The sequence below is a fragment of the Diabrotica undecimpunctata genome, chromosome 4 (genome assembly GCF_040954645.1).
Source record: "Diabrotica undecimpunctata isolate CICGRU chromosome 4, icDiaUnde3, whole genome shotgun sequence".
Taxonomy (NCBI): Eukaryota; Metazoa; Arthropoda; class Insecta; order Coleoptera; family Chrysomelidae; genus Diabrotica; species Diabrotica undecimpunctata.
The window spans coordinates 145,852,429-145,864,866 of NC_092806.1; the positions used below are offsets into that span (position 1 = coordinate 145,852,429).

The window sequence follows — 12,438 nt, forward strand, 5'->3', positions numbered from 1 at the left end:
GATACTGTTATGACACTAACTAAATTATATTAACAAAATGTTGTACCTTTCTTTCACTGAATGGCTAAATGAACTGTTTTCCACTATATATATTCTAATCACCACTGAATGTCTTCGTACTTCGGTTATCCTTGTTTTTGTGAAATTACTTTTTCCAATTATCAGCTTCTACCAATTTAAGATATATTTTTCTTCACCAGCATTTATAAACCACCAAGCAAACCAGCAAAACAGCATTTATATTTATTCTTCTTTTCAATATACCAATATCCAATTATTATAAGTTGATTTATACTAATCTCCAATCATAATATAATTTTAATTTCTTCCAATATACCTTTTTAATCTTCAATAATTATTTGTGTATAATTATAAATGTGCATTAAAATATATGCATAATTTTTAATCTTCATTTAACTCACTATATTAAACAATTGGACTATTTGTAACTGATTCACTGACTCCAACTAACTTTCATATTTCTTACTAAACTTTTCTGAACTTCTGACTTCTTGAAAATTCTGAACAATTTACTTCACTAACTAAATGTGTCTACTAACTTTCATAATAAACTGGACTCACAGTAACTGTAACTCATAACTGATCCCTCCTAATCCAAATCACCGGGTATTTATATCTTTTTTTCTGTTCTAGAATCATCTGGCAATAAATCATGTTCCATTTGTTCTATTAAATACATGTCTGAATTTTCTGGAACAAACCATTTCGCAAACATGGCCATCTCCGGTGATCTAGAGAATTCCATTCTTTTCTATTAATAATTTTGTTGACATTTAGGCTTTTCAGATCAGAATAAACATTTAAATCATTAAATATATATAAATTAAACATTTTAAACTAACATTATTATTATAACCCCACTTCACATTCGTATTATGATTAATTTCTGTCTGTCAATTTACTGTATAGTTGGTTGCCTATGCACATGGCTCACTTAAATATATCTACCACATTAAAATACAACTTTTTACACTTATTATATGCTAATTTATTAAAAATGCCCTCACATAAATATATTTTTATTAAATTCTCTAGTATATAACTTCTTAAAATAACCAAATACTTGTCCTATCTAAAATTATCTAGTATATAACTTATAAATTATTTTCTTTAAACATTTTTATTTCTCCCATATCATATCAATATATATATATATATATATATATATATATATATATATATATATATATATATATATATATATATAAGATATTGCTCTACGTCCCATCGTCAGTGCATACAACAGCCCTACAGAACCATTGGCCAAAAATCTACAACCTCTCGCCGAAAATGCTTCATCTTTCGTCAAAAATTGTTTTCATTTCTTCGAACTTGTTGTCTCATCGTCAGACATTCTAGTAAGTTTTGATATAATTTCACTCTTTACAAACATTCCTATAGACGAAACATTCTTAAAATTAAATAGAGTATACAGCAAGGTCACTTATGTTCCATTAAACATTGTACGTCCAGCACTTATTTCATCTTCTAAAATCAATTCTACAGACAAATAAATATTGCCCCAATGGGCTCCCTACTATCTAAGTAATTGCCAATATCTTTATAGAAGACTTCGAGTCCCGAGCACTATCCACATCAATACTCAAACCCACATGTTGGCCTAAGATATGTTGATGATACATTCGTCATTTGGCCTAATGGCAGGGATGCTTTGGTACCTTTTCAAACCCATCTGAATAGCTTAAATCCTAGTGTCCAGTTCACGATGGTGGTGGAAACTGATTGATCCCTACCGTTTCTCTACGTTTTCAGAAAGAAAAACCAAAAACGTCATCTGCCTTTGCAAACTAATTTAGTCATTAATAAGCTTATCTCCAGATCAATACGCCTTTGCGATGATGCAAGTAGACCCGCTAAGCTCTTTAGTTTAAAACAGGCCCTCGTTCAAAACGGTTACCGCGAAAAAAAATCACATTAATAGTAGCATCCACAGACATCAATCTTCCACTCACTCTTAAAACAAAGACCTCAACCATACGAAAGCTTTTTTTCCTTAGATCAAAAGTGTCACTGACAAAATCGCTAACATTCTTACAGCAAGAGGAATAAAGATAATATTTACCCACCTTTAAAAACTTTTATCTGTTGTAAGATCAATCAAAGACAACATTCCAAATGAACAACACGGAGTTTATGAAATTTCTTGTGCAGACTGCCTCCGATCTTATATAGGCCAAACAAATCGTAGAATTTAAAATAGAATTTATAAACGTTCCATTTCTGTTCGCAATTCCAATTTAATTACAGCTCTAGGTCAACACCATATTCATACAGGTCACAAAATTGATTTTTAAAACTCCAGGACCATGGCCCCCATCCGCTTCTACAAACCAAGAATTATGCGAGAAGCCATAGAAACTGAAAAAAAAAACAAATTGTCTAAAATAGTATAAAATATAATGTATGAAAAATATACGAACAGGAATGTTTACACGTTCTCTATTTGTCACCACATTATACGTATTGCAGCCTTTTAGCTTCCATCGGATACACATTGCAAAAAAAAAGACGAAAAGAGAAATATGTTCATTCGTATATTGGCAGTTACATATACAACCTATTTTTACATAAGGGACATTTGTAGATTTTTTATTAAAAATATAAAATGGCATGTATTGCTCTTTGAATAAAAGAAACTGATAATTTCCTAATATGTATTACTATTAAATCAACATTTGCAATTGTTTTTTTTTAATTAATTTTTGAGGAGGATCCACTCAGATCTACATAAATTATATTTGATATAATTATGAATTTTTTACAAAATAACATATGGAAACATTTGTATAATTTAAAAGTTATATTAATTTGTTTATTCTGTTGTTAAATATAAATAATTATATATTGCCTCTTTATTGAAATTAAATTCAGTTTAACAAAAACGAAACTATATTCAATACCATGAATAATTATTGTTCTTTTTTTACCGTATTCGATTGAGGGCAACTGTAACCACTGTTCAATCAGTCATCGTTTTGTTTATGTACTACTCTCCGAATATGTCGTTATTATTATACGAATATTAAATTAAATAAGTTTTTGTGGTCTTCGCTGTCCTGGAAAGGATACAAGATTGCATAAATTTATTTAATATTTAAGTGGTCATGATTTATGCATCGTGTAGGAGATATCATGGTTTATTGACATTAATCTAAAGAAGGCTGGCCTTAAACGGCGTAGTATTTTTTGAAAGTGTCATTTTTTTTATATAACGAGTTTATTACAGCTGCCGCCGTTTCTCGCAACCTAGCTTCCAACGCTTGCGATCGTTCCAGTCATCTACTTATAGACCCCTATCTTCGATTCCACCTTTTACTTCTTGTCTCCACGATCTTCTTGGTCTTCCCTTTTTCCTGCGGTTGGTGGGGATCCACTGTAACATCTCTTTGGCCATCGTTGATCATTCATCCTTTCTACATGGCCATACCATTTCAGCCTTTTGCATTCTATAGTTTCCAGGACGTCAATGTCTATGCCCATACGCTCTCTGATTTCAGTATTCCTTACTCTATCTCTTCTAGTGAGTTGGCAACATATTCTCCAATAATTCATTTCCATTGCTTTTACTTTGGATGCGTCATTTTTATTTATAACCCAAAGCTCTGAACCATATGTAGCAATGCTTTCTATGATACTTTTGTATATCCTAATTTTTGTGTTTCGGGTGATGTGGTTATTCCAAAGTTACTATTCAGTTGACGTATTGCTGAATTTCCTTGACCAATTCTAGTAGCCATTTCTTTTGTATTCCGACCATTGTTTGTAATGTTTACACCGAGATATTTATAGCTATCAGTATTTTGAATTTGTTTGCTTCCTAGTTCTAAGTGCTTTCCTTCACCTCCCACTACTACGTACTCTGTTTTTGATGGATTAATTGATAAGCCCCACTTAGTATATTCTTCATCTATTTTTCGTAACGTGTAGTGGATATCATCTTGATCTTCTGCAAGTATTACTTGGTCATCAGCAAAATGCAAGCTGTACAGTGTATGGTATCCAATTTTAACACCCACAGGTTCACATTTTCTTTTCCAAATATCCAAAACCCCCTCCAAATAAATCTTAAAGAGTGTAGGTGCAATGCAGCAACCTTGGCGAAGTCCTTTGGTCACTTTTATCTTTTTTGTTACTTTTTGTCCAATCTTTATTACACTCGTCATATCATCGTACAACTCCCTTACAGCATTAATGTAAATCGGTGGAATATTCTTGTCTTCTAGCACCTGCCATAGCTTGGCTAATGGGACACTGTCATACGCTTTTTGAAGATCAATAAATACCATGTGTGTCTCCATATTATGTTACAAACGCTTTTCTATTGTTTGTTTTAGGCAGAACACATTGTCTATACAAGAACGACCAGTACGAAAGCCACTCTGATCTTCAGCGTCTTCCCAGCAATCTTCAATTCGGCTTTTAATTATTTTCCCTTAGACTCTACAGATTGAGTTAGTTACACTAAGCCCTCGGTAGTTCTTACAATCTTTTCTGTCGCCTTTAGTTTTGTATAGATTGCTGATATATGCAGTTTTCCATTCTGGGGGTAGCTCTTCTCCTCTCAAGAATAAATTAAAAGTATAAGCCAATAGCTGAAATAATTTGTCAGGGCCATATTTAATCAGTTCAATGGGTACTCCCCCCGGTCCTGGAGCCTTTCCATTTTTCATAGCGTTGGCGTGTTTTTTAATTTCTTGTGGTGTTATTTCAGTTTCTTCGCGGTAGGAAATATCATATTTTTGGTAGCCAATATCTTGGAATTCTGTTCGATCTTCTGTCAGCATTTGTTCATAATATTCGACCCATAATTCTGGGGCTATTAGAGTTAACCTACTGCATTCTTTTCTATATGTTCTACTACCTCTAATTGTTTTCCAGGCTTCTTTACTTCTTGTTGTACCCATAAAATTGAAAGTGTCATACTTTTAACATAAGTCAAAAGCATTAAACGTTTTTTCCAACAAGTCTGTCTAAAATGGCATGGTAATACAAAAAAAAAATCATGAATTGAAACTTATCTCGACTAGATATCCGAAATTGTAGCATTGTCACTAATATCATAAATTCTAATCAACAGTATCATTAGTAAGTATGCCGTTTTAGGCCAGCCTCTCCTATTTTTTTTACATTATCAAGAAATAAACAGTAGAACTTATTGGATTTTAAGTGTGTTGTATTAATTTGTTGTACTTAATTAAGTTTATTATATAAGTGTACAATATTGTACACAAGATATGTCTAGAATATTCTAAGGAATACAGAAGATAAGTAATATGCAGGGTGTTGTATTTGAAATAAGAAAGTTGGTATTGGCCATTATTCCATGACACGCCCTGTATGAAAAGTTTTTATTTCAAAAACCGCGCAACTAAAAATACCAATTGACGTATCCGAGCGTTTTGTAAAAACAGGCTTCCATTTACTTATTATCAAATTTATTCCATTTGGCTGTTCCACTGTTACCACTTCTTACTTTTACTATTTCCCAATAAATATGTTGATGATTTCAAATATCTCATTTTTTTTTAATAATATGTTCTCTATTTTCACAAGTATGTACCTCTCGTCTCGAAGCTACTTACTTGAAAACTACTTTATTATTCTATCGATGAGATTAAACCTAACCATTTATCCGATTTCATTTAATCGACGAACGTTTATTCAGAATCGAGCAGACTAACATTTCCATTTGAATCACCGGTCGGGTTGCCTAAAAAGGCGTGTGACTAAAACTTGCGGAGGATTTATGACCTAAAGAGCAAAAAATGTGAACTTTTATTTTCTATAATTGTCTTGGAGTCGTGGAACTTGTTTGGATTCACTCGATATAAGCCGTAAGCGGCTTTAGTGCGGCTAGGAATGGAATCGATCAATAAGCATCCTTAATGCTCACATTAGCAAGACAGCGTATTAGAAAGATAAACAGATTTTGTTCTGATTTAAAGTAGGTGAAATAATTACAATCGTTTTGTACGCCAATGATTTATACGAGTAAATAATATGGAAAACCAAACCAAGGTCTGTAATTAAGTTTTTTACGGACCTAGGACTAAGATTTAAAAATCTGTACCGGACATAATTGATAACTGGGACAGTAACGAAGTTTTAAATTTGTCGAAAAAAACTTTTGTGCATATTATTCTTATTTTGAAGTAATGGGAAAAATTTCTAACATCACTGGTATTAACACGTGCAATACCGTCATAATAAATAATATTTTTCTGCTGCAAACCAGATCTGGTCGTTGAATTTTTAATTTCCAGTTGTTTCAAATGATTTTTATTGTAATGTCTTGTTATTGTTTTATCCGTTTAAAAATGTTAGATTAATAAAATTTCATCTACATTTCGTTAAACCGATGACGTTTCCTATGTAAAGGATCTGAACATTTTAGGGTATATTGTAGCTATTTAGGATCACAGTGACAAATCAAAGTCTACGTATAATTACGAATCGATTTACTAAATTATTTTGACTCTTCTGAAAACCAAATATTGTAGAGCAGGTCTTACTTGAGTGCGTTTTAGATTAGACAAAAAGCTGGGGTCCATTCCCTTGAAATGTCTTTTTTCCATGAAATATTTCTGCATAATCACATTCGTGAGACACCCTAGAATAAGGTTGTAGAATTTGCCAATGCAAAATTGCAAAAAACTATTTTTTTCGGCTCGTAGAATGTTTTTTATGTTTTTTTGGATCTTTTTAAGAAATCCATGTATTTAATTCAGATCCGAAAATATCTTCCTACATGCTGACGGCACTTGCCTACTCTCCGCAGGACCTTCCAACCGTAATGGAAAAGAGCGTTCTATATTCGACAAATAAATGATATCAGCCTACTTAATTATAAATGAGCCCTACAACCTGTAAGATTGATAATTTCTGAAAGATTGATTTCATAATTCCAAGAGTTAAAAACATTTAATAACTAATAAAGATTCATGAAAATTACGATCAGAATTAACAAAATTTATCAGCAACCTGGTTAAATTATTAAAGACACTCATGTGAAATAGGCAAAAAGAAATAATATTATGTATTTTAAACATTACTTTAAATGCGAATAACTTGAGAAAGACCGACTTACTCTATCCCGTTCAGACAAAGGGATGGTATTTACGTAAAAAGTAACGAAGAATCAAGAAAACATGCTGAAATGATTATTACGACAGTGGCTTAGATTGTGAGGGGGAAAAAGGAAGTATCTATCGCTACAGCACGCCTCTGGTAACAGTGGAAATATTTTAACACTAGTAAACAGGTGTAAACTGTTTTTCAAGTTTAAACAAAAAATGTTGGAAGGTGTTAAAACAATGGGCTAATTTCATTTTAGAATATTTGTAATAAAGCAGGCTGTATCGCGATAAGGAGGAATATTTTATTTAAGTGTTTTAGAATATATCTTCGTATTTTCTGATAAGTTTCTCCAGTTAATATATGGACAATTTCTAATGAAACACCCTGTATATCATGATAATTAATTTATTCTATAGTCGCTTTTCATCCAAGTATCAAATATCAGTGTTCCAAATTTCGAGAACTCTATTCGTAATTAAAAACCAATATTAGGGTATCACATTTCAAGGCTCTTTCGACTTCCTAAGTGAGTATTTCCGAACATATGTTAGACGGAAAGCGATATCTGGGGATGGACTTCCGAGAATGTTTACCTGCAACATTATTAACGAACTGTCTGTTGGCAAGATTTTTTTATAATTTATGCTAAAAAATATGGAGCAAAATGTGTGATAAACGGATACATTAAGAAAGAGTAATATTCCAAAAAAAAATTAGATGAATATTAAACAGATCATTTATAAATTCAAGATTTATTATAAATCTAGTATACTCCATTTAAAAGTTATTGAAAGCACAGATTTATGACAGTTAATATTATAATCCCCAACGTAATATTACAAACGAGTGAAGAATTCAAAATTATTCGAAATTTTCAGCCTTACTTCTTACAGCCAACATCTCCAGTTCTTCCAGTTCTACTGCCATTCTTTTTTTATGTTCTCATTTCTGATAAGATCCAGTTTGTTTATTCTACAGAAATTCTTCTCATGATTTCCATTTCAATTGCTGTAATTTTGGACCTATTCCATTTGTTTGTTACCCAATTCTTTACTTCGTAAGTCATTACATTACGTACCAAGGTATTATGTAATCTTTTCTTTGTATTTCTGGTAATCCATCTATGCCATAGTACCCCGTTGATTTTTTTTATATATGTTTGTATCCATGCTACTATGCTGGTTATCTCTTGCTCAGTGGTTTCATTCTTTGAGATTATGAATCCTTAGTTTTTGAATTTTTGTTTCGTTAATTTCCCCTAGCTCGGTAGTATAAGTTGATTTTGTTTATTATATTCAGTCCTCTTGAGCTCGATAGAATAGAACCTTATTATAAATTCAAAAATGTGTCCGAAACACCAGAGGGTCGCTCAAAAAATGAAAGAGACTTGTTAGCAATAGGCTAGAGGGTTATTATAAAACATAACCATAGGATTTGTCGATTCAGGGTCGGGGAATTTGGTATAAATGTTTGGAAAATTAAATTTTATTATAATCTAAATTATAATAATAATAATAATAACCTGTGTGAGTTTTTGTCAGTTCTTCTATCAGGCGCTGCCCCCTGCGAATGGGGGATGCTTTCTGGGTATTCGTAGCACCAATACCCAGAGGGTAGCAGGGATACTTGCCGTGTAACAAAAAATAACACCTGGTAGTAGGTATAAAATGCACACCGATGAATATAGAGAATAATAATTTATGTTTAGGGTCGCTGCGTGGGAATCGCTGGGGCAGGTCTGGAGAAGGGGCTAGACGTGCCAGCATGCGAGACTGACGAACCTAGGTGGAGAAACGATCCGCTATCGACAACATCTGTATGCCGAATTTTGGAGGGAGTACCCAGAGATTCAAGTATCTGTGAATAGCCAATCAGTATTGGGAAATTATAAGAAATAATCTTATCTCCGAAACTAGACGCGATACCATCAGAAGCGAAGTCGAACGGGATATTTACAACCAAGAGCTAGTTATAATGAAATGATGAATGAAAAGACCTAACGAAAAGACTCCTGTGCCTTTCATACAAGAAACTCAACCTGTTAATATGCATCAGGACAACAACGAGTTGCACGATAGACTGGTAAGTAAAATGGCACGTGCCATACAAGAGTTTAATGGGACAAACTTACTTAGCAGACCACCGCTGCCAAAAATAAACTCTTTTAAGAAACTAGGTGCGCTGTTTTTAATTGTGAACACTAAAGTCCTACCCAATTATATCGCGGAAGCCCATACATTAGAATATTTGCATATGCTGATTTACTGTGCAGCAACAGTAATTGCTAATGTTATGGGCATTAAGATTAGAACACGACGAGATACTAATATAGGAAGGACTGAAAACAGAATTGCACCCTGGAAAAAACGACTGCTGAGAAAAATTGAATACTTGCGTAGGGATATTGGACAAATTACGGAATACATTCGAGGAATAAGAACTCGAAAAGTAGTTAAAAGAGCTAAAGAAATAGTTTTGAACACTCCAAGACACTCACAACATGATCCAGTAAACAACACAGCTCAACACTGCCTGGACATATTAAAACAAAAACTCTCCGTTTATTCAGGTCGCCTAAGAAGATACAAAGTTAGTAACAACCGGAAATGTGACGATATACTTTTTGAGCATGCAGAGAAGGCTTTCTATAGGAAACTGAATTTCACTATAGAAAATGTAAATAAATCCTACCCAAGCCAAGAAGAAATTTATGAGTTTTAGGAAAACCAACTTTCGATGCCAGTAACTCATAACAACAATGCTGGATGAATTGAAGAAACGACGAACAACTGTCAACACTACAGTAATACTGCCTATGAACCTTTCACCACTGAAAAAGTCTCTAACATTATTAAAGAGCTTCATAACTAGAAATCTCCTGGATCAGACGGTCAAGGAGATTTCCAGAGATGGATCAATTAATCATGTTATTTTTAATCCGCAGGAAATACCACCATTATTTACTCAGGAAACCACTTATCTAATACCAAAGGATCAAAATAACACCCAAGATCCAGCCAATTACCGCCCAATTACTTGTCTTTCAACTTTGTACAAATTGTATCACATCCTGTGTAGCCCAGAGTATATACCAATACTGTTTTCTAAACAATATCATTGAGTCTCAACAGAAGGGATGCGCTAAGGGTTCCATGGGTTGCAAAGAACAACTTTGACATGATCGACTCAGTGATTTCCAACCAGGCGTACACCAAAAAAAGCCTTTTCACCGCCTTTATTGATTACTAGAAGGCCTTTGATTCAGTACCGCATAAATGACATAAATATATTGAAAATATATAAAGTCGATGATAATCCTTCTCCTCTATCCTTTATCCTATGGTTGCTATCAATTCTTCTCTCTCCTGGACGCGGTGTGCTGCCTCAGATAGAAAGTAACCGGTAGCGCACTTTATTTGGTCTGACCATCGGAGTGGCGATCTTCCTCGAGTTCTTTTACCATCTACCTTGCCTTCAACCACCAACCTCTCCATGCCTTCCATTCGTCTGGTAATGTGTCCAAAGTACCTCAATATATTTAATATATTTTGGTTGATGATTGTGGTAAGCTTAGTATTGATGTCTAGTTCTGCCAATATTGAGACATTTGTGCGATGTACTGTCCAGGGTATGCGCATCATTCTACGATATACCCACATTTTAAAGGTCATTATACGTCGTGAGTCGGACTTTTTAATGGTCCAATGGTTCGATGATAATATAGTGACCTTTTTAAAGCATATAATGACAAAGTGGGAGATATGTATTATATTTTTGACGATTTTAAAGCGGCATATGACAGTATCTTAAGACCAAGTCTTTACAACGCTATGAATGAGTTAGGAATTCCAAAAAACTCATATGTTTGATAAAAGTGACAATGGCGAAGATGCTATCAGCAGTAAAAATTCAAAACGACTCGTCAACCCCATTTGAAAGGCTGGATGCTAACTAAAACAGATGAATCCGCTCTATCGATTTTTGAAAGAAAGGTGCTACGCAAGATATTCGGAGCAGTCTGTGAGAACGGAATATAGAGGCGTAGATATAACTTTGAACTGCAGAATATCTACAAGCATACGTTTGGTGGTAGGACATGTAGCCCGGGCTCCTGAATCGAGCATGATAAAAAAGATTCTAAGAGCGGGAATCGGAAGGTTTCGGCAGATTCAACACGTGGGAATGGGAAGACGGGGTGTATCAAAGCTGAAGTCGATGGTAATACAAGATGCCGAGAAGAGAGTCGGCAACTGGAAAATGCAAGCAAGGGACAGAACAGATTGGCGTAGAAAGCTTGAGAATTTCGAGGCCCTCTAAGGGCTGTAGCACCAAGATGATAATCACCTTCAAATACCCGGTGAAAACAACATCGAAACTGAAGATATCCCAATTAATCGGGGACTTTTCCAGGTGGACTCGTTGAGTCCTCTTTAGTTCTGTTTAGCGATAAACCCACTATCTCAGCTACTGATCTCCACTAGTAAATTCAAGACAATTACATTTAACAACACAAAAATATTCATTATATTTAAATTTTTTAACATCGGATAAAGAGGATAAAATTTTAACACACAGAGTAAAAATTTTACGTTAAAATTTTATTCTAGAGTAAAATTATAACTTTAAAATTTTACTCAAGAGTACAAAAATTTATCGTTATAATAATAGGGATGTTCACTAATTTTTAAATATAGTTAAATTCAATTAAATTCAATAGATTATAAAATATATAAAAATATAGTGAAGATGAAATTGTTTAAAAATATATATTTTTTAAGATAAATCAATTCTTAATTTTAATTTTGATGGAGGCTAGAAAAACGGCTCCTCGCAGCGAGGCTACGGTGTGTGACGTCAGCAGTCGTATCGACAACTTGTGTATATTTACGAAGTGTAACCAGTTCTTTAAGTATTTATACAGTGATAATGAAGCCAAATAAGTGGTGTTTGCTACAAAGAGAGGGAAAAACTAAAAAAGGCAGTTATTATGCAAGTTAGAAAAAAATAAATGGAAATATCTGTACCTCGGAAGGAATCAACACTATGTTCATTTTTAAAACTTTACAGGAGAGCAGTTTTAAATTGTTTTTCACCAAAAAGTATTATTGCTGCAGCTATTTATTGAGATATCGAAACAATATTTTAATAGAACCTTCTGTTTATTGTTATTTACATAATACATTTGTTATAATTAAAAACAAATTTGTTCCTGTGTTTTTGAACCCTTTTAACGGACATGGTGTTGCACCCATCTAATAAAGGTATTGTACTGTAAGAATTAGTATGGGGTATTTAATAAAAACTACAATCCTATTTGAC

At 33.4% G+C, this 12,438-nt stretch overlaps 1 protein-coding gene across 1 annotated transcript in view; it reads left to right on the forward strand.

Moving 5' to 3' along the window:
* The window catches only part of brat (tripartite motif-containing protein brain tumor), a 523,432-nt gene that overhangs the window by 25,287 nt on the left and 485,707 nt on the right, over positions 1 to 12,438 (forward strand). The gene's annotated exons all lie outside the window — the stretch shown is intronic.